General features: G+C 39.5%; 1 long non-coding RNA gene and 1 pseudogene across 1 annotated transcript; both read left to right on the forward strand.

Moving 5' to 3' along the window:
* The first annotated feature begins 1,204 nt into the window (after positions 1-1,204).
* Positions 1,205-21,197, forward strand: LOC127493004 (uncharacterized). The gene is made up of 3 exons (XR_007922887.2): positions 1,205-1,346; positions 18,510-18,619; positions 21,076-21,197. It is a non-coding gene; the product is annotated as an uncharacterized lncRNA (long non-coding RNA).
* On the forward strand, positions 4,824-4,996 carry LOC127493297 (U2 spliceosomal RNA; annotated as a pseudogene).
* Positions 21,198-21,971: the final 774 nt, after the last annotated feature.

Raw genomic sequence — 21,971 nt, forward strand, 5'->3', positions numbered from 1 at the left:
TTAAGCCACTGCCTGCAGTGCTGGTATTCCATATAGGCACTGGTTCAAGTCCCAGCTGCTCCACCTCTGATCCAACTCTCTGCTAGGGCCTGGGAAAGCAGTGGAAGATGTCCCAAGTGGTTATCCCCCTGCACCCACGTGGGAGACCCGGAAGAAACTCCTGGTTCCTGGATTCAGATTGGCTCAGCTCCAGCCATTGGGGGCACTTGGGAAGTGAACCTGTGGATAGAAGATCTCTCTCTCTCTCTTTCTCTCTCTCTCATTCTTTAGCTTTGTATCTCAATAAATAAATAAATCTTAAAAAAGAATAGTTCCTGAAAGTTTATAATAGCTAATAAAAATGAGCAAATAATTTTCTTTACAGTTTTTTCTGTATAACTGCCTCTATATTTGGCACTTAAAATCATTTATTTGTGTCTTTATATTAAGAGGGCAAAATAAAACCTTACAAAAGCTAAGTAAATATTGGCCTAACATTACACAGTCAGACTCAGAACTTAACCAGAAGTCTGACTCCAGATCCTGTGAACTTTTATATCATGCCTTCCTATTATTTTTAATGGTTGATGTCATTTTAGCATGAAAACAGCACAATTATTACTCAGATAGCCATTATGCCGAAGTTACTAAAATTGCTGAATATTCTTGAGCCAAAGACCAAACACACACTCTGAAGTTGGCTAGAAGAGTGCAGTGCTGGTCTTGCAGTCCATGCTATTGTGGTTTGATTGATGTTATTTTCATTTTGAACATTTAAGACAGATTTAGATGTAGTGAAACAACAGCCTGTTTCTCTTTCCTGAGTATCATGGTACCTAGTAGAGGAAGCAAATTTTGTGGTGCAAGAGTTTTAATCAAAGGTATTGTCAGGGAATAGTCCGCGGAGGTATCGCTAGGAGGAGGTTTTTTACTTTCGGTTTTGACCGGGGGGCTTTCCTACGGGCAGGGCTCTCCGGAGGTGGAGGGATCGAGGTCGTGGTAAACAACAAGATGGCGGCAGGACCCCCGCAGTGAGTCTGCCTGCCTGCCTGCTGCGTGACACCTCACCTGATTGGCCGAACGACGCGTGCCTTTCACGTGAACAGAGACTGGATTGGTGTGCCCGATGCATGGACTCTAGCTTGCTCCTGATTGGTCGCATTTTGTATATAAGCCGTGGGTGTAAGGAGGAAGTTCTTTTTCTCTCCTCTCCTTTCCTCCTCCCTCTGTCACGTTTACTTTCTCTAATAAAAAGTCTACTGAAGACGGATAAACGTCATTCGTTCTTTTCTCGCCCAAGAAACCGTTGTCGCGGGCCCTGGGTTGAGTCTGCTGGCCAGACTCCCCGAGACGTTTGCGGCATCCTGGTATGTAGAGCTGGGTCTTTAGTTTGGTATTATAAAGTGAGAACAACATTAATATGACATAGCCACGTATCTTGTTCCTAGTGAGGAACTTCTTAAATTCCCCTTAACTGGAGCAAGGATGTTGGTTTCAGAGTCTGAGTGAAGATGTAGGATGAGATGGATATTGTGTGATGAAAGAACAAGCCCAGTGGAGCAAAAGGGACTAATGAGCCTGCACGTGTCATTTATAATAGAACACAGGTTGATTCTGTGGTATCTTAGAATATTAACTGCTAAGTGTTTATTTCTCATCTTATTTTGAGTAATACTATTGGTGGAATAATGATATCACTAATTCATTTGGCAGTTTCATCCATACTATTGAAATGTTTGTAAGTCTTTTCATCATTTTTTTAGTCTTTCCATATTTTTAGAAAATCTCTGGTTTTGAGTTATGGTAGCTATTCTAGCACTGTAAAAAAGGAACATCAGAGTATTTAATTAATGCACACTTTTAGAAATTTGACAGGGGCTAGCCTGAAATTTATCTTTGATAGATTTCCCTTAACTATAATTTACTAGGCTAATTAAATTGGGCACGATTGAAAGGAAAATGTTTAAATAACTTTTGATATATGAAGATAAAAAATAAATCTTGAGGCCGGTGCCATGGCTCACTAGGCTAATCCTCCGCCTTGTGGCACCTGCACACCGGGTTCTAGTCCTGGTCGGGGCGCCAGATTCTGTCCCGGTTGCCCCTCTTCCATGCCCGCTCTCTGCTGTGGCCAGGGAGTGCAGTGGAGGATGGCCCAAGTCCTTGGGCCCTGCACCCCATGGGAGACCAGGATAAGCACCTAGCTCCTGCCATCGGATCAGTGTGGTGTGCTGGCCGCAGCGCGCCAGCCGGGGCAGCCATTGGAGGGTGAACTAACGGTAAAAAGGAAGACCTTTCTCTCTGTCTCTCTCCCTCTCTCACTGTCCACTCTGCCTGTCAAAAAAAAAAAAAACTTGAAGAAAATCATATATGTGAACATAACTTACAGTAAATAGGAAATACATGCCATACCATCCTAACACTATTTTATAAAAAAATATGGAGTGGATGTATTATTATTAGTCAAATATACTGGAATTGTGCAGGTACATAACATAATGAAAAAGTGGCCAATTCAATAAGAGGGCTTAACAGTTCTAAATATGTATTCATCTAGCATTAGCACTTCCAAACAGATGAAACAAAGTCTGTCAGAAACTGAAATGAGAAGCAAATCAATCCACAATTATATTTAGAAACTCAAATTCTCTTTTCTTAGTAATCAATAGATTTAATTAGGAAATCAGTGAAGATATCTCAGTCCTGGATAATATCATCAGAAAGTTGCACCTATTTGAGATTTATAGAACACTTCATCAAATAACAAGAGATTAAGTAATCTTTTGAAGTATACACAGAACATTCATTCAGATACAACATAATCTTAACAAATTAAAAAATTCAATGTCATACAAAATATTCTCTGATCATGATGAAATGAAAATAGAAACCAAGCATATACATATAAAGGAAACTCTCTAATTTATTGGATATTACACAAAATATATATAAATAATCCTGAAGCCAAAGAAGAAGTAGCAAAAAAATTAGAGAATATTTTTGATTGAACAAAAGTGAAAATATCAAAATTTACAATATGAAGCCAAGAGAGAAATGTATTATGCTTATAATATTATAAGAGCTTAGTCTCAAATAATCTAAGTTTTCTCCTTTAGAAACTATAAAAATAAGTGTAAAATAAAACCAAAGCAAGCAGAAAGAAGGAATTGATAAACATTAGAGCAGACATCGATGAAACTGAAAACAGAAAAACAGTACAAAAACTCAATGAAGCTAGAAGCCAGTTATGTGAAACAATAGTAAAATTGATAAATTTAGGCAACACTGACAAAGGAAAAAAGAAAGAAAACACAAAGGATCAATATTAGGAATGAAGAAAGGATTACCACTACTCTTCAAGGACATTAAAAAGATAAAAACTGAACAATGTGTGCCCCTAAATTTGAGAACTTCCATGAAATATATTTTTTAAATGACAAACTACCAAGACTTACTCAAGATGAAATAGATAAACTGAGTAGTCCTATAACTTGCATTTGTTATTAAAAATCCTCTGAGAAATAAATTTCCAGACTCAGATGTTTTCACTGGCAAATTCTACCAAATATTTCTTAGAATAAATGACATGAATTCTACACATTATTTTCTAACAAATGGAAAACAGAATGATTCCCAACCTACTTAGAGGCCAGTTTTACACTGATAACAAATCCAAAGACATTGCACAACAATACTGTTGGGTGGGTGTTTGACACAGCAGTTAAGGCATTGTTTAGTATGCCACATTCCATATCAGAGAGCTTAGGCTTGAGTCCTAGCTGTGCTTACAATTCTGACTTCCTGCTAAATTGCACACTGGGAGGCAGCAGGTGATGACCCAAGTACTTGGAGATGCATGTTAAACTTCTAGCTTCTGGCTCTGGTGTGACCCAACCCTGGCTATTAGAAGTACCTGGGGAGTAAACTAGTGAATGGAACTTCTCTCTCTCTCTCTTTCTCTCTCTCTCTCTCTCTCTCTCCCTCTTCCTCTCAGTTTCAAATAAAATATGAATAAATAAAATTTAAAAAAAATAAAAGTATAGAAATAGATCCATAAAACAATGATTAATTGATTTTGATAAATGTTCAAAAGGAATTCAATGGAGAAAGCACAGTCTTAAACAAAATAGTGTCAGGAAATTTGGATGTGTATGTGTAAAACAAGTAAACCTCTACCTGAACTTCACAATTTAACAAAAGTTAACGAAAAATGAGTAACAGATTTAATAGTGAAAGATAAAATTATAAATCTTTAAAGGAAATATAAGAAACTCTTTGTGTGCAGGGGGTAAACAAAGATTTTAAAGGTGGCATCAAAAGAACAATTTAGAATAGAAAAAATGGACAGATTGCATCTTATGAAAATTTAAAATTTCTGGTTATATTCACCTGAAAACGTGCACATAAATATTCATAGTTATTCTATTCATAATCACCAAAATCAAAACAAAACACATATGACCTCAGGAGGTGAATAAAATGTGGTTATATCCATACGGTGGGATATTACATAGTGATAAAAATGAACTTTGATTCATGAAGTTTCTTAGGTGAATTTCAAAGTCATGCTCAGTGAAAGAAGCAATCTCAAAAGCTATACTCTCTGAGTCCATTTATGTTATTTCCTGGAAAAGACTCAACTATGGTGATGAAGAACTGATCAGAGAATTTCAGTAGTTTGGGGTAAGGGAAGGATGTGACTAAATCAAGATAGCACATGGATATTTTGGAGATGTTGGAACTATTCATTTATCCTAAACGTGGGGGTGGCTACAGAAATTTATACAATCTTAAAAATTCATGGGAGGGTATACTAAGGGAAAAAGTCAATTTTATCAAATTCTATCACTTCTTGGCCTTTTGGCTACGATCAAGTGTAGTATCAAATTCTGCCACTTTAAAAAAATAAAATAAATACACAATAGGGCAAGGAGACTTTAATTCATTTGTGTGTATGGCTTTTCCACCTTACAGTCTTGGGTTATAATAGGCAAAAAAGTGGTAGGGGCCGATTTGACTTCATAAACTTGATAATTTCAAGGCTGGAATTTTGGTGCAGCAGGTTAAGCCATTGCTTGCGATGCCAACATCCCGTATCAGAGTGCCAGTTTAAGTTCTGGCTGCTCAGCCTTTGATTCAGCTTCCTGCTGCTGTGCCTGAGAAGGCAGCAGAGGATGGCCCAAGAACTTGACCCAGACCTGGTTTTGCAACCATTTTGGGAGTAAACCAGTAGATATTGTTGTCTCTGTCTCTCCCTTTCCCTTATGTGCTCTGCCTTTCAGAAAAAGAAACAAACACATAAATATTTGAAAAGAAAATTATTAATCCCTGGAGGCCAAAAAATAACATAAGCAATATTAAAAGATGTGACATTCTAGGAAAAAATATTTACAACAAACTTAAGTTGAGATAATTTAAGGAGGGCTTATGTAAGTGGCCTTCAAGTCCGGTGCTCTCAGAATTTTCTAGAAGGCACTTATAAACATTGCCACTCTTCCCACCTGTGTGTAGGTCATTTTATATGTAGTGACCAAATATTCTCAGGCCAGTATGTATTGATCTGAAAAAACATGATGCTTTTGAGATGCCACACTTCCCAAGATTCACTTTAGAACTGAGATCAAGCTTTAATGAGGAAAGAAGGTATATTAAGTTCTTTTAACATGATTTATTTAGTGGCTGGCCTTGTGGGTAAAGCCACCACCTCTGACATTGGCATTCCATATGGACACTGGTACAAGTTTCAGATGTTCCACTTCTGATCCAGCTCCCTGCTCAAGGCTTGGGGAAAGCAGTGGAGGATAGCCCAAGTGTGGGTCCCTGAAACTCACATGAGAGACTCAAGCTCCTGGCTCCTGTTTTTTGCATGGCCCAGCCCTGGCTTTTGCAGCCATTTGGGGAGTGAACCACTAGATATAAGATCTTGTTGAGGTGGATTCGTTCTGAAAGGAGGAGCATGGTGGGGGCAAGAGGCATAGTCACCACACAGACCCCGGGAGCCGGGTGAAAGCAGGCCAGAGGTGAGCAGCCTGCAGACTCGTTTATTTCAGATGGTACAGCAGGTTTTTTTTTTAACTTTTATTTAATAAATATAAATTTCCAAAATACAGCTTATGGATTACAATGGCCTTTTCCCCCCATAACTTCCCTCCAACCTGCAACCCTCCCATCTCCCACTCCCTCTCCCATTCCATTCACATCAAGATTCATTTTCAACTATCTTTATATACAGAAGATCAATTTAGAATATATTAAGTAAAGATTTCAACAGTTTGCACCCACACCAAAAAACAAAGTGTAAAATACTATTTGAGTACTAGTTATAGCATTAATTCACATTGGACAACACACTAAGGACAGAGATCCTACATGAGGAGTAAGTGTACAGTGACTCCTGTTGTTGACTTAACAATTTGACACTCTTGTTTATGGCATCAGTAATCTCCCTAGGCTCTTATCATGAGTTACCAAGGCTATGGAAACCTTTTGAGTTCGCCGACTCTGATCATATTTAGACAAGGTAATCGTCAAAGTGGAAGTTCTCCCTTCAGAGAAAGGTACCTCCTTCTTTGAAGACCTGTTCTTTCCACTGGGATCACAGGGATCTCACTTGCAGAGATCTTTCATTTAGGTGTTTGTTTTTTTTTTTTTTTTTTTTTTTTTTTTTTTTTTTTTGCCTGAGTGTCTTGGCTTTCCAGGCCTAAAATACTCACATGGGCTCTTCAGCCAGATCTGAATGCCTTAAGGGCTGATTCTGAGGCCAGAGTGCTGTTTAAGACATCTGCCATTCTATGAGTCTGCTGTGTATCCCGCTTCCTACAGCAGTTTAAATAGCCAAGGCAGCCAATCCAGTCAAGGGGCGGTCTATGCCCTAACCAATCACAGCCGGTTGCCAGGCAGGCTCCGTTGCCATGTGGTTTCCGAAGCCATCCAATCACAGCCTGTTGCCATGCAGGCTCCATTGTCAGTGGCCATCTTGGCATGGCCTTCTCATTCCACCACAAGATCTCTCTCTCTGTTAACTCTAAATTGCTAAATAAATACATAAATCTTTTAAAAATTATTTCTTTATCAGGTAACACATTTCTTTTGGGTGATGAAATGATTAATGATTCTATGCATTATTTATAGAAAATGTGGAAAATGGAGAAAAGTGAAAAGAAGAAAGTAGATATTTCATATCCATACATTTGCATATTCACATTTGTGTATTCATATCTGTACATATTTGTGTAAATATTTGTGTAGTCACATACTTTTAGCTGTTTTTTTTTTCTAGGCAGCTATGAGTTTTGTTTGCTTTAAAAAATGAAATAAAAGCCCTACTCACTGCTTTATATGATGCTTTTCTTCCACAGTCTGTTATATCACATTGCATGGATGTAAGATAGCATATTTACTTACTTCTATATTGCTTGATAAGTAGATTGGGTCTAATTATTAAAGTCTTTTGTGATAATAAAAGAGAGAGGAAAGTCAAAAGAAGGGTAGTCACTGAGGATTTAGTACAAACATACCAAGTGTGAGTGTCCTTACATTTGAATTGTAAATTGCAATTGCCATTCAAAGTAAAATATCTTGGGTGCTAATAATTTACTCTGTTCTGCCAATGGTGTTTCTCTGTCTGCTATATCACAATAGCTTCCCTTCTAGTTCATGTAGGCAAGATCCAGAGGCAGCTCCCCAGAGCACAAAACTCTAATCTTACATGTCAAAGTTAATACCAGTGTCTGTCTGTGTCAGTGGGACATTGGGCCTTCAAATAATCAGCTACTCTGGTTTGTTCAATAATATTAAAAATTCAACATTTTTAGACTCAGCCCTAAGACTGGGTTGGCACCCTTAAAAGTAGGAGGCTCAAGGACATTTCAAGTTATGTTTTGGTCATGGAGGTTGTTTGCAGCAGTTCATCAGCAACATCTCTCTTCTGACTTCCTTCTAAAAATAACATTCAGAGCCCATTGCATTTCTACTTTAACTTACAGTTTAAAATAAAGTTTGCAGAAGGGATGATCCTATACTATTTGATCTGATACCACCACAGTCCTGTGAGGTAAATGACAGGTGGATAAAAGTGGCAAAAGCATTTCCTATCCTCTCCATATCCTGCTTCCTTGTCTCCAGATTTCTTCCATGGATCACAGTCACTGGTGATCAGTGCAACCATGATGTAAAGATGTATGTGTGAGGTGAATCCTCCCTCTTTGAACTGTTGCTCCCAGCCACAGAAAGCAAGCTTGCCCTCTGTTTTGATTTGGGGTAGAATGGCCATTTCCCCAGCTTTTTTCTTTCTTCTTTATTTACATGTAAACTGAATGCTTTGGTCTCCAGAGACTCGTTGGCCTAGTTGGCCTTCTAGCAAAGGGAGAAAACCCACTGGGCTTAACGTGATGCTGTTCAGATTACTACAAGGTATATGCAGTAGTCCAGATAACAATAAAATGATCTCTGTTCTCATCTTGCCTCTGTTATTTGTGTGTGCGTATGTGTGTGTGTGTATGTGTGTCTGTTCATGAAAATTTTTATCACTCCAATCTCACCAATACTTCTTAGAGGAGTGATTTATGATCATAGAATGGAGAAGGAAAATAAGACTCAGAATAAGGTGAGACTAGCCCAGGGTCTCATGGCTGATAACAAAAGACCTTTCCCTTGCTCTCAGGGTTTCTGATCTTTGGGTCACCACACCAGGCTTATAATACTTTGTCTCTCCTGGGTCATGGTCCACATCTTGGCTACTCTTCCTTTTGTCAGTAATAGCAGTAGGCAAGCTCTTCCTGTGGGTATGTAGCTTTTCTTGCCATCACCCACTTGTCATGCGACCTCCCTATCATCATTCCTCTACCCTGTGATAAGGACAAAGAATGATGCTGCTACTGCTCCATCTATCCCAGGAGTAGAACCTTTCAGGAGCTATTGACTTCTGTGTTCAGGAGTAACATGGACAGCAGGTAGTTTTCTGCAGTGTTAGGGCCATGTGAGAATGAATGTGTTTAAAAACCCTGATTCCAGAGCATCTCTCCAGGAGGCTCCTGGCAGAGTCCATCCTTTATTTCCTTGCATGACTTATTCTGCTTCACTTGTCACTGAGACAAAGGTATTTTTTATACTTACTGAATTTATTCTAAATGCCATGAAAATAGATGGCATGCAAGCAGTGTGCAAACTCAACTTTCAACCTCTGCTATTCAACTTGAGAACTGGTGTATATATTTTACAATTTCAAGTTACTTTCTAACTGACTGTAGGAAAAGTTCTTTATGTCAATCTAGAGAAGCAACCAATTTTCACTGAATGCTAACGCAATTCAGTCCTTCTTGTTTGCTTTCAGTCTCATCACAAATAATGAGCGTTCTTTTCCTTTTGCCAGAAATAATGGACTGTGTTTATAATAAAAACAAATGTACGTTTGCAATCCAGGTTTAAAAAGCCAAAGTTGAAATATGCCTTCTTCTCTTAGTACTATTATTTTTCACTTTCTCTTTCTCTCTCATATACAAGATACAGTCATTGACTCATGAAAAGAATGATAGAAATAGAAAACTGCCGTTTTTCTCAAGAGATATTCCCCACCTTCCACAATCATAAAGAAAACCTTTTGGTATTTATTACTAAGGTTCCCATGAACCTCTTATATCTGCAGAGTATCCTTGTTGCCACGGGGTTGGGTGAATTCTTATTACACACTACTATCAAACAAAAGTAAATGATCAATGAAATAGGTACTTATGACTTCACAAACAATACCTCTAGCAGTATGTTTCCATTGTGATTTTCTTTTCCTTAATTTATTGAACTATTTAACAAAAGTCTTCACAGTGTTCTTCACATTTGACTAAAGTCTTCATTGTGGCTGAGCATTGACTAGTAAAAACAGAAATGAAAAACCTTCAATGGTCTTGGGAATGTATATGAGAAAAATGCTATCCAGGTAGGGCACACATATTGGAATACAAAGATCTTTACATGTATTTTAAATGCATTAGCATTATTTTTTTAACTAGGTCTATGTTCAGGAGGGTTATGTGCAAAAGTAAAGGTACAGCTAACTTCATTTGATGCCTAAATAGTTTCTTTGTAGTGAACATACCACTTTTTAATCATGCTATTAGGCATTAATCTTTCAAATGCTGTGAACATATCTTCCTTCCTTATAAGTCCAAGTTCCCAGATGTGGTTTGTCAGGTTACTTGTAATGGATATGCTTTCAACCTCTTCATGTAAATTGTGTTACATTTGTAATATATGTGTGAAAAGCTGTTAAATGATGTTGTCAACTACTCCGAACACCAGTCTTGGGAAATGTTCCAAGTATTCTCAGTAGATGGGATTCCAAGCTGTAGGAGGAGGGTTATCTTTTTTTTCTTTTTATTTATTTGAAAGATAGAGTTAGACAGTGAGAGAAAGAGAGAAGAAGGTCTTCCTTCCATTGGTTCACCCCCCAGATGGCCACTGCTGCTATCATGCTGCATCGATCCGAAGCCAGGAGCCAGGTGCTTCCTCCTGGTCTCCCATGTGGGTGGAGGACCCAAGGACAGACTTGGGCCATCCTCCACTGCCTTCCTGGGCCACAGCAGAGAGCTTGACTGAAGAGGAGCAACCGGGACTAGAACCCAGCGCCCCTATGGGATGCCGGTGCTGCAGGAAGAGGATTAACCTAGTGAGCAACAGCGCTGGCCCCTAGGAGGGTTCTTTTTCAAGTCCTCTGAGAAAGGGAATCACTAGAGCAAACTCCCCCAACACTGAGGTCCTCTCAACCTCAAGATAAAGGTCAGTGAACAATCATGTATTTAGTAGAGGTGGCACTGTCAAGGGAGAAATTCATCTCCTATGGCTGATATTTTACAGTTTTGGGTCATTAACAGCTAATGAGGTGGAATACAATACCCTCTTCCTTGTCATTGGAAGTCGTCACCAGATGGGAACTTGGATCCCTGGAAAAAACTAAGGGAGGCATGGAAGCAAATACCACTATGGATGCTGGCAATACTGACAAACAGAGATGTCTGCTGCTAGCCTCCTCCTCTACAAAGAACAAGGAAAATAGATAAATGCTTGGATTTACAGATGAGTGGCACTGGAATGGGCCGAGGAAGAGATGGGGACCCTAGAAGACCCAGAGACCTAAGAGATTGATCTAAAAAGTAAAATATAAAGCATACTGGACAACTGTCATCCTGATTCCCCAGCCAGGAAGATATCCCCTACATCCCCTTACAGGGGAAAGGGTGAATAGGACAATTTAAATGCAAAAGTCCAATGAGATGCATTGTCATTGTGGACCTTGGAAACTCTAGTGACAGAATAGTTCCACAGCCATCAGGGGCTCAGAACACAGTTATCTGGGAGCTCTCCAGAGTCTGCACTGTAGAGAAGTTTCTTTCATAGTCTACCTTCAACTCTCAGAGCCCAGAACACTGCAGCATGGTGACATATTGTGGGTGGAGCCTACTGCCAGTCTCTATCAGCCTGGGTGCCAAGTTGTCACTGAACCTGAGGACATGCACTTTGTATTTAAATGCACACCATGGCTACCATTGCCCTTGAGCTTATGATACAAGCTACATGCTCCCCACAGCCACAATCAGCTTGGAGTAAACCAGAATGGCTGCTGGGTCTAAGGGCACATGTTGTATTCTGCAGCCACCACTCTGGCCACCCCAAACTTAATCCTGACTAACACTGGATCTGAGAGCATGTGTCCTGTGCTAATTGTTCCCTGAAGCAGCTGCTGCCCTAGGTTTTGCATCCTATGCTACATGCTCCACACACAACACACACCTCCACTCAGCTGGAGGGTTCATGTACCATGCTCACTGCCCCTCAGCTGAAAAGAAATCCCAGTGTGTTCTGTTTGCCAGGCTCCCATTGTTGGAGTGGCCATGTAGTAGGGACCCCACCACAACTGCTGGAGCTGCTAGCACCCCTTCACCTGAGTTACTCCCAGAGTCAGGAGGGCCCACAATGCAAACAAAGCCATCAATTAAAGCTGAATAAGCTATAGGGAAGCTACACTGAGGTACCAAATTAGAACCAAAGCCAACATAGCCTACAAGACTGACATCCTAAGACATCTTTAGGAGAAAGCCGTTTACTACAAAGTCCACCCTGTAAAAGTGCAGAGACAACTAATTCATCGAATATGAGGATCTCAATGTAGGGAAACACGTAGCATGAAGAAACAAGGTAACATGAAGCTTCTAAAGGAAGTCAATATCTCTCCAACAGCAGACCCCAAAGAGAGGGGGATTGATGGAATTCCTGATAAAGAGTTCAAAAGAATTATCTTGTTATACTGTGACTCTAGATTAAGTGGACTGTCTGCTTTTGATGGATCCTTAGAGCTGTGATGGGTGTGGCCAGAGAGCTCTGTTTGGTTCTTCAGGGTTAAGGGTGTGCCAAAGGTGACTCACCCAGATTGTTCTCTGGCTCTCTCTCTCTCTCTCTCTCTCTCTCTCTTTTTTTTTTTTTGACTCAGTTGGGAAGTAATTCCACACAGCTGAGTGGAATTGAGGGTAGTTGATGTATGAAATCTGGCCCCTGTGGGTATTTGGTTACCCCTGGGACCACACAAAGAGTTTATGCAGCCCTCAGTGTGGTCTCAAATTTCTCTGCAGTCTCTCACCAGGTTTCCCAGGTTACCGAGTTTGTGTACTCGGTGAGTTCTCTCGCCTCCCCCTCAGATTTTCACAGTCTCAGTTCGTTAACTCCACACTTTCACTAGGTCTTAACCTCCTGTTATTTCTCCCCACTAGAGTCAAGGTTTTTCTGCTTGGCTAATGGCAGGCACCGCTTTACATACGTAAAATGGCGCCTGTTCTTTGTCTTGCTTGGCTTTGTAAGGTGAGTGGAGAGAGAGGCTAATGTCCGTGCCGGTTCCCCTTATTTATTTGTTTTTTTTCTCTCCTCCAGTCAGCCTGGTGAACTTTCCCCAGTGGGGCTTCAGGCCTCATTCCCTGTAGGCTCTTTCTACCTTTCCCTGCCAATGTCTTGGGTTACCAGGGTTTTTGTCTCATCTCCCCTTCCAGCGCTGGCACACAGACTCTGTGGCTCGGCTTCTGCAGCGGCTCGGCTCCCACGGCTTGGCTTCCACGCGGTGGGCGACCTTGCTCTCCCTGTAGGTCCTCCATGTCACATCCACTAGATCCAGAAGAGTTTCCTCTGCAATTTTTTCCTGAGCCTTTTACTGAGGCTACAGTAACTCCACTTTTATTAAACTATCTTTTCCCAGACTATCGGTGCGCGCCCTCACTATTCTGCCATCTTGGCTCCGCCACCCAAAAGAATGATCTTAAGGAAACTCTGTAAGATTCAAGAGAATACGAGTAGACAGTTTAACAAAACTAGGAAAAGGATGCATATGAGTAAGAACTTTAGCAAAGAGATGGAGGTCTTGAAAAAGAACCAAACAGAAGTCTTGAAAATGAGCGACTCAATAAGTCAAATTAAAAATACAGCTGAAAGCCTCAATAATGGAATACATTAGGTAGAAGAAAGAATATATGACTTTGAGGATAGGTCTTATTACGATAGGCCCTATTAAATATCCCAGTGAAAAAAGAAATTTAAAAGAATTAAGATAGCTCCTGATATACCACTAAATGAACAAATATTCAATTTTTGGGAGTGCTCAAAGGTGAAGAAAAAGGTAGAAAGGTTGAGGCAAACCTATTCAATGAGATAAGAACTAAAAATTCTCCCCCAATTGGTAAAGAAGAGACACCCAGGTACATGTGGCCCATTGGTCCCCAAATGGACATGGCCAGGAAAGATCCTCACCTTGACATGTTATAGTTCACTATTAAAAGTGCAACATAAAGAGATAATTCTGGGGGCTGGCACTGTGGCATAGTGGGTAAAGTCACTGCTACAGTGCCAGCATCCCATAGGGTGCCAGTTAGAGTCCTGGCTGCTCCACTTCCAATCCAGCGCTCTATTATGGCCTAGGAAAGCTGTTGAAGATGGCCCAAGTCCTTGGATACTTGCACCCACGTGGGAGACCTAGAAGTAGCTCAGGCTCTTGGCTTTGGATTGGCCCAGCTCCAGCAGTTGTGGCCATTTGGGGTGTGAACTAGTGGATGGAAGACTTCTCTCTCTCTCTGCCTCTGCCTCTCTGTAATTCTGCCTCTCAAATAAATAAATATTTTTTAAAAAGAGAGAGAATTCTGAAAACTACAAGAGAAAGACACCGAGTCACATTTAAGAGAACCCCCTTTAGACTAACAAGAAATTTCTCAATGGAAGGATAACGGGTGAGGGGAATGCAATGACATATTCCAAGTTCTGAAGGAAAAGAATTTCTGCCAAACAAGAATATTAAACCCAAGAAAGCTTTACTTTAAAAATAACTCCAAAGACAAACAAAAAATAGGGAACATATCACCACCAAATCAGTCTTACAAAAATCCTTAAGGGAGTCGTATCAAGAAGTAAAACAAAATCAACTATAGTGGAAAAACAGGAAAATATAAAACCCACTATAAAAGTAAATATTCAAATGAGAGAAAGGAAGGAATCAAACCTTTACAGAATGCAGTAAACCAACTAAACAAGAAAGAGGAAAAACAAGGAAGAAAAGAATAAAATATGTCGGAAAAAAAAGAAAAAAATTTAAAAGACAGGAATGAGTCCTTATTTAATCAATAATGACGTTGAATGTAAGCAGACTAAACTCACCAATTAAAAGATTCAGACTGGGTGAGGCATTTGGCTTAGCAGCCAAAACACTGGTTAAAATACCTGCATCTCAAGTTAATGTACCTAGGTTCAATTCCTGGCTCCAGCTCCTTATTCCAGGCCACGCGAGACAGCATGATGACACAAGTAGTTGGATTCCTGCCATCCATGTGCCAGACAACTTTCAGAGTTATTGCAGGCATTTAGGGAGTGAATCAGTGGATAAAAGTTTCTCTCTCCCTCTCTTTCCCAAATAATTTATTCCATAACAGAACATACGTTAGGTCACAAAAGAAGTCTCATCAAACTCAAAAGAATCAAAATTGTATCATGTTTCTCTTTTGACCACACTGGAACAAAACTGGAAATCAGAAACAAGTATATTTTATTATTTTAAAATTTGTATTAATATTAAAGCAAATTTCATGTATTTCAAAGGTACAATTCTGAGAAGATAATTATACTTCCTTCCTTCCCTCTGTGCCTTACTCAATCATCCTCCTTGCTCATTTTTTTACTTTAATTTCTGAAAAAATATAATTTCAGTCTACGCTATAATCACAGATTTACATACCACTAACTATAACACTCAACAAGTGAAAAATAGAAAGACCACATTTCCACAATAGTAAAAACATGGGCTAAAAACAACAATCAAATCAGAAGATGTCAGTTTCATTCTTATACATTTTTAAAATTCTATATTAACTACCAAGTATAAGAGAAACCATATATTTGTCTTTTGAGGGACTGACTTATTTCACTAAGAATAATGGTTTCCAGTTGCATCCATTTTGTTGCAAAAGACAGGATTTTATTCTTTTTGGTAACTTAATAGTATCCCATAGTGTATATATATGCCATATTTTCTTTGTCCAGTCATCAACTGATAGATATCTGGGTGGATTCCATATCTTAGCTATTGTGGCTTAAACTTCAATAAACAGGAGGTACAAGTAACTCTTTCATATGCTTATTTCATTTTATTTGTGTAAATTCCCAGGAATGGGATGGCTGTTTTCAGATTTTTGAGGAATCTCCATACTATCTTCCATAATGGTTGTATGAGTTTATATTCCCAATAATAGTGGATTAGAGTACCTTTTACCAGACATCCTTGAAGCATTTATTCTTCAGTTTTTGGATGGTAGCCATTCTAATTGGGGTGAGGTGAAACTTCACTGATTTTTTTTTTTTTTTTACATTTCCGCTATGGTTAGTGACCCTGAGCATCTTATCATGTGTCTGTTGGCCATTTGTATTTCATCCTTCAAAAAATGCCTGTTTCATGTTCTTTTTTTATTCTTTTTTTTTATTTTTTGACAGGCAAAGTTAGACAGTGAGTGAGAGAGACAGAGAGAGAGAGTTATGGACAGTGAGAGAGAGACAGAGAGAAAAGTCTTCCTTCCATTGGTTCACTCCCCGAATTGCTGCTACGGCTGGCGCTGCGCCAATCCGAAGCCAGGAGCCGGGTGCTTCCTCTCCGTCTCTCATGTGGGTGCAGGGGCCCAAGCACTTGGGCCATCCTCCTCTGCCCTCCTGGGCCACAGCAGAGAGTTTGACTGGAAGAGGAGCAACCAGGACTAGTTCTCGGTGCCCCAACCGGGACTAGAACCCAGGGTGCTGGCACCACAGGAGGAAGATTAGCCAAATGAGCCATGGCGCCAGCCTACCTGTTTCTTAACTGAATTGTTTATTTTGCTGTTATTGAGTTTCCTGGGCTCTTTATAGACCCTGGATGTTAATCTTTTATCAATTACATAGCTTGCAAATATTTTATTCCATTATCTCTGATGCTTCTTCACTTTGTTGAGTGTTTCATTTCCAGCACAGAAACTTCTTAGCTTGATGAAATCCCATTTGTTTCTTTTGGTTTTGATTGCCTTCACTTCTGGGGTTCTTTTTCAAGAAGTATTTGCCTAAGCCAATGTCTTGCAGAGTTTTCCTGATGTTTTCTTCTAGTCATTTGATGGTATCAGGTCATAGACTTAGATCCTTGTTCCTTTTAGAGTTGATCTTTGCATAAGGGGTAAGGTATGAGTCTTGTTTTATACTTCTTCATGCAAAGAACCAATTTCTCCAGCACCATTTGTTGAAGAGGCTGTCCCTTTTACAGGGATTGATTTTAGATCATTTGTCAAAGATTGCTTGGTTGTAGTTGTGTGGATTAATTTCTAGTGTTTCTCTTACATTGGCCTACATGTCTATTTTTGTGCGGGTACCAGGCTGTTCTATTTTTTTTAATTAACCTATAAGATGAACAGATTAGGAGCATTTTTACTTGATTATAACTACCCTGTGATACATGTTGAAATCTGGTATTGGGATGCCTCCAGCTTGATAAGCTCTTTTCCTGACTGTTGATGTACAATGCAATACTTTATCCATTTTAGTAATTTTTTTTGTTCTAGTACTATTGGTTGAACTCTGTAATTAACACACAATTATTCTTAGGTGTTTAAATTTTAACTGAAAAGTGATCCTTGTTAGGAATTTGGAAAACATTATGCTGAGTGAAATAAGCCAGTCCCAAAGGGACAAATATCATATGTTCTCCCTGATCAGTGACAACTAACCGAGCACCAAAAAGGAAACCTGTTAAAGTGAAATGAACACTATGAGAACCAGTGACTTGATCAGCTCTTGTCCTGACTGTTGATGAACAACTTAAAATGTTATCCCTCTTAGAATTTTTTGTTTGTTTGTTCTACTTAACACTTTTGGTTGAATACTGTAACCAATACACAGTTATTCTTAAGTGTTGAAATTTAACTGAAAAGTGATTGCTGTTAAATATAAGAGTGGGCATAAGAGAGGGAAGAGATGTGCAATTTGGGACATTCTCAAGCTGACTTACCTCAAACGGTAGAGTTAGAAACATACCAGGGGATTCGAATTCAATCCCATCAAGGTGGCATGTACCAATGCCATCTCACTATTCCAAGTGATCAATTTCAGTTCACAATTGATCATAATGAAAGGACTAAGAGTCAAAGGGAGCACATAAACAAGTCTAGTACCTGCTAATACTAGCTGATAGAATAAAAAAGGGAAAGAATGATCCAACATGGGAAGTGAGATACACAGCAGACCCATAGAATGGCAGATGTCCTAAACAGCACTCTGGCCTCAGAATCAGCCCTTAGGCATTTGGATCCGGCTGAAATGCCCATGAGAGTATTTCAGACATGGAAAGCCAAGACACTCTGGCAAAAAAGAAAAAAAATGACCTAAATGAAAGATCTCCGTGAGTGAGATCCCAGTGGAAAGACAGGTCATCAAAGAAGGAGGTACCTTTCTCTGAAGGGAGGAGAGAACTTCCACTCTGACTACGACCTTGTCTAAATATGATCAGAGTCAGTGAACTCAAAAGGCTTCCATAGCCTTGGCAACTCATGACAAGAGCCTAGGGTGATTACTGATGCCATAAACAAGAGTGTCACTTTGTGAAGTCAACAACAGGAGTCACTGTGCACTTACTCCTCATGTAGGATCTCTGTCCTTAATGTGCTGTACATTGTGATTTAATGCTAGAACTAGTACTCAAACAGTATTTTTCACTTTGCGTTTCTATGTGGGTGCAAACTGTTGAAATCTTTACTTAATATATGCTAAACTGATCTTCTGTATATAAAGAGACTTGAAAATGAATCTTGATGTGAATGGAAGGGGAGAGGGAGTGGGAAAGGGGAGGGTTGCGGGTGGGAGGGAAGTTATGGGTTGGGAAGCTGTTGTAATCCATAAGCTGTACTTTGGAAATTTATATTCATTAAATAAAAGTTAAAAATAAGATTGCTTCAGTTATTCATGGTCCCCTGTGTTTTCATGTAAATTTTGGGATTTTTTTTTCCTAGATCTGAGAACAATGTCCTTGGTGTTTTGATTGAAATTGCATCAAACCTGTAAATTACTTTGGACAGTATGGACATTCTGTTGATATTAATCCTTCCAATCCATGAATATGGTAAATGCTTCCTTTTTTTGTTTGTGTCTTCTTTTGTTTCTTTCTTTAGCACTTTCTAATTTTTATTGTAGAGATCTTTTACATCCTTTGTTAAATTTATTCCAAGGTATTAAATTGTTTGTATTTGTTGTGAATGGGACTGATCTTACAAGTTCCATTCAACCATAACACTGTATGTGTATGCAAAGGTTTTTGTGTGTTGATTTTATATCCCACAACTTTACCAAACTCTCTTATGAGTTTCAAAAGTCTCAGTGTATCTTGTCACCACAAACTGATAATTTGACTTTCTCCTTTCCCATTTGTATCCCTTTGACTAATTTTTCTTACCTAATGGCTCCAGCTAAAACTATAGGACAATATTGAATAGCAATAGTGAAAGTGGTCACCCTTGTCTGGGTCTGGATCTCAGTGGAAATGCATCCTACTTTTCCTCATTCAATATGATGTTGGCTATGGATTTGTCATATATTACACTGACAATGCTGAGGAAGGTTCCCCTATACCCAAATTGCCTAAAGTTTTACTATGAAAGGATGTTGTATTTTATCAAATAATTTCTCAGCACCTATTGAGATAATCATATAGTTTTTATTCTCCAATTTGTTAATGTGATTTATCACATTTATTGATTTGTATATGCTGAACCATCCCTGTATACCAGGGATAAATCCTATTTGGCCCATGTAAATAATCTCTTTCTGATGTTTTTCTGCATTCAATTATCTAGTATTTTGTTGAGGATTTTTATATCTTTGTTCATCAGTGATGTTGGTCTGTAGTTCTCTTTCTTTGTTGTATCTTTTTCTGGTTGGGGAAACACTTTAAGGCATCCCTGTAGGCAATGATTTAATGGGCAAGATCTATAAAGCACAGGTAACAAAAATAAAAGTAGATAAATGGGATTGTATCAAACTAAGAAACCTGTGTGCACCAAAGCAAACAATCAGCAGAGAAAAAGTGGTCATAAATACTGGAAAAGAAATCTGAAAACTACTCAACTAACAAAGAATTGGTATCTAGAATATACAAGGAAATCAAAAAGAAATAATCCAGTTTAAAAAATGAGAAAATGACCTTATTAGATATTTCTCGAAAAAGAAGTACAAAAGTCCAGCAGATACATTTCAAAAGACCCAATTTCAATAGCCATTAAGGAAAAGCAAATAAAAATAACTAGATATCACTTCATCCCAGTTTGAATGTCTATTACTAAAGAGATTAAAAAAAAAAACAACAAATGCTGGTGAGGAAGTAGGAAAGATGGAACTTATATTTTGTTGGTGAGAATGTAAATTAGCACAATCATTAGAACAATATTGTGGTAACCCCCAAAATGAAATAAATATATCATATGATTCAGCAATCCCATTTTTGTTCATATATTCAAAAGAAATGAAATCAGCCTATCATAGAGATGCTTGTACTCTGATGTTTATTGCCATACTATTCACAGCAGCCAACGTGTAGAATCAATCTAGGTGCCCACTGATAGATGCGTATATAAAGCAAATGTGCTATTTGTACACAATGAAATATTATTCACATATAAAAAAAGAATGAAATTCTGTCATTTACGCAAAATGGATAGAACTGGAGGTCATTATACTAAATGAAATAAGCCAGACAGAAAAATGAATACTGCATATTCTCTCTCATGTATAGAAGCTTTTAAAAGTCCATCTGAACTAGAATAGAGATTACTAGAGGCTGGGGAGTGTGGAAGAAAGAAGGACAGATGGAGGTTGGATAATGGATACCAAAGCAAAGTTAGATAGAATAAATACGTTCTAGTGTTCCACAATATAGAGGGATAACTACAGTTTACAGTATTATATGCTTTTTTTTTGACAGGCAGAGTTAGACAGTGAGAGAGAGACAGAGAGAAAGGTCTTCCTTTTTCCGTTAGTCCACCCTCCAAATGGCCGCTACGGCTGGGGCACTACAGCTGGCCCGCTGTGGCCAGCGCTCTGTGCCAATCCGAAACCAAAAACCAGGTGCTTCCCCCCTCATCTCCCATGTGGATGCAGGGCCCAAGCACTTGGGCCATCCTCCACTGCACTCTCGGGCCACAGCAGAGAGCTGGCCTGGAAGAGGAGCAACGGGGACAGAATCTGGCGCCCCAACCAGGACTAGAACCCTGGGTGCTGGCGCCATACGTACAGGCGGAGGATTAGCCAAGTGAGCAGCGGTGCCGGCCTATAATATTATATGCTTTAAGAAGAACTAGAAAAAAGAGAATCTCAAAGGTTCCAAGAACAGAAATGATGAAACAGATAGAAATGCTTTCATGACCTCATCAGAACATGTTATATAAAAGTCTTGAAATACTACACTTCACCCCACAAATGTGTATAATTACTGTATGTTGATAAAAATGACAAACACATTTATAAAAAAGCTAAAATTGGTAAAATAAAATAAATACTAGTGTAATTCCCACTCCTTCTCCTTAGGTCAGAAGAGGCACAGCTCTATTCTGGAAAGATTTGGAACCAGCAATTTGAGAGAGAAGCTTTACATCAAGACAATAGGTACACTCATCTTCAAAGACAGGTGGTTATTCTCATCAAGAGTAGAAAAGCCAACTGAATTATTGTCAACTAACTTAGGTGTTAAAAGTGGTGTCCTCCAAGAATGATGCACTGAGTCCCTACTACCCCAGAATGTGAACTTATTTGGAATGAGGGACTTTACAGAGTTAAGTAAATTAACATGAAGTCATTAGGGTGGACCCCATGCAGTTATGAATGGTGTGTTTATAAACAGGGCAAATTGAAGCACAAACACATGCATGGAAGAAGGACCATGTGAAGAGACAGGGAGAACACCAGGTGAAGATGGAGGCTGAGAGCTGAGTGGTGCAAAGACTGCCAGCTACCAAGAGGAGGTTTTTTGTTTGTTTGTTTGTTTGTTTGTTTTGACAGGCAGAGTGGACAGTGAGAGAGAGAGAGACAGAGAGAAAGGTCTTCCTTTGCCGTTGGGTCACCCTCCAATGGCCGCCGCAGCCGGCGTGCTGTGGCCGGCGCACCACGCTGATCCAGCCAGGTACTTATCCTGGTCTCCCATGGGGTGCAGGGCCCAAGTACTCGGGCCATCCTCCACAGCAGAGAGCTGGCCTGGAAGAGGGGCAACCAGGACAGAATCCGGCACCCCGCCTGGGACTAGAACCCGGTGTGCCGGTGCCGCAAGGCGGAGGATTAGCCTAGTGAGCCGCAGCGCCTGCCCCAAGAGGAGTTTTGAGAGGCAAAGAGCAGGTTCTTTCTCACAGCCCTTGGAGGCAATCAACCCTTTCAACTCCTTGACTTCAGATTTCTGGCCTGTAGAACTCTGAGACAATACATCTGGTTGT

This window comes from Oryctolagus cuniculus, chromosome 5 (assembly GCF_964237555.1).
Source record: "Oryctolagus cuniculus chromosome 5, mOryCun1.1, whole genome shotgun sequence".
NCBI classification, from domain to species: Eukaryota; Metazoa; Chordata; class Mammalia; order Lagomorpha; family Leporidae; genus Oryctolagus; species Oryctolagus cuniculus.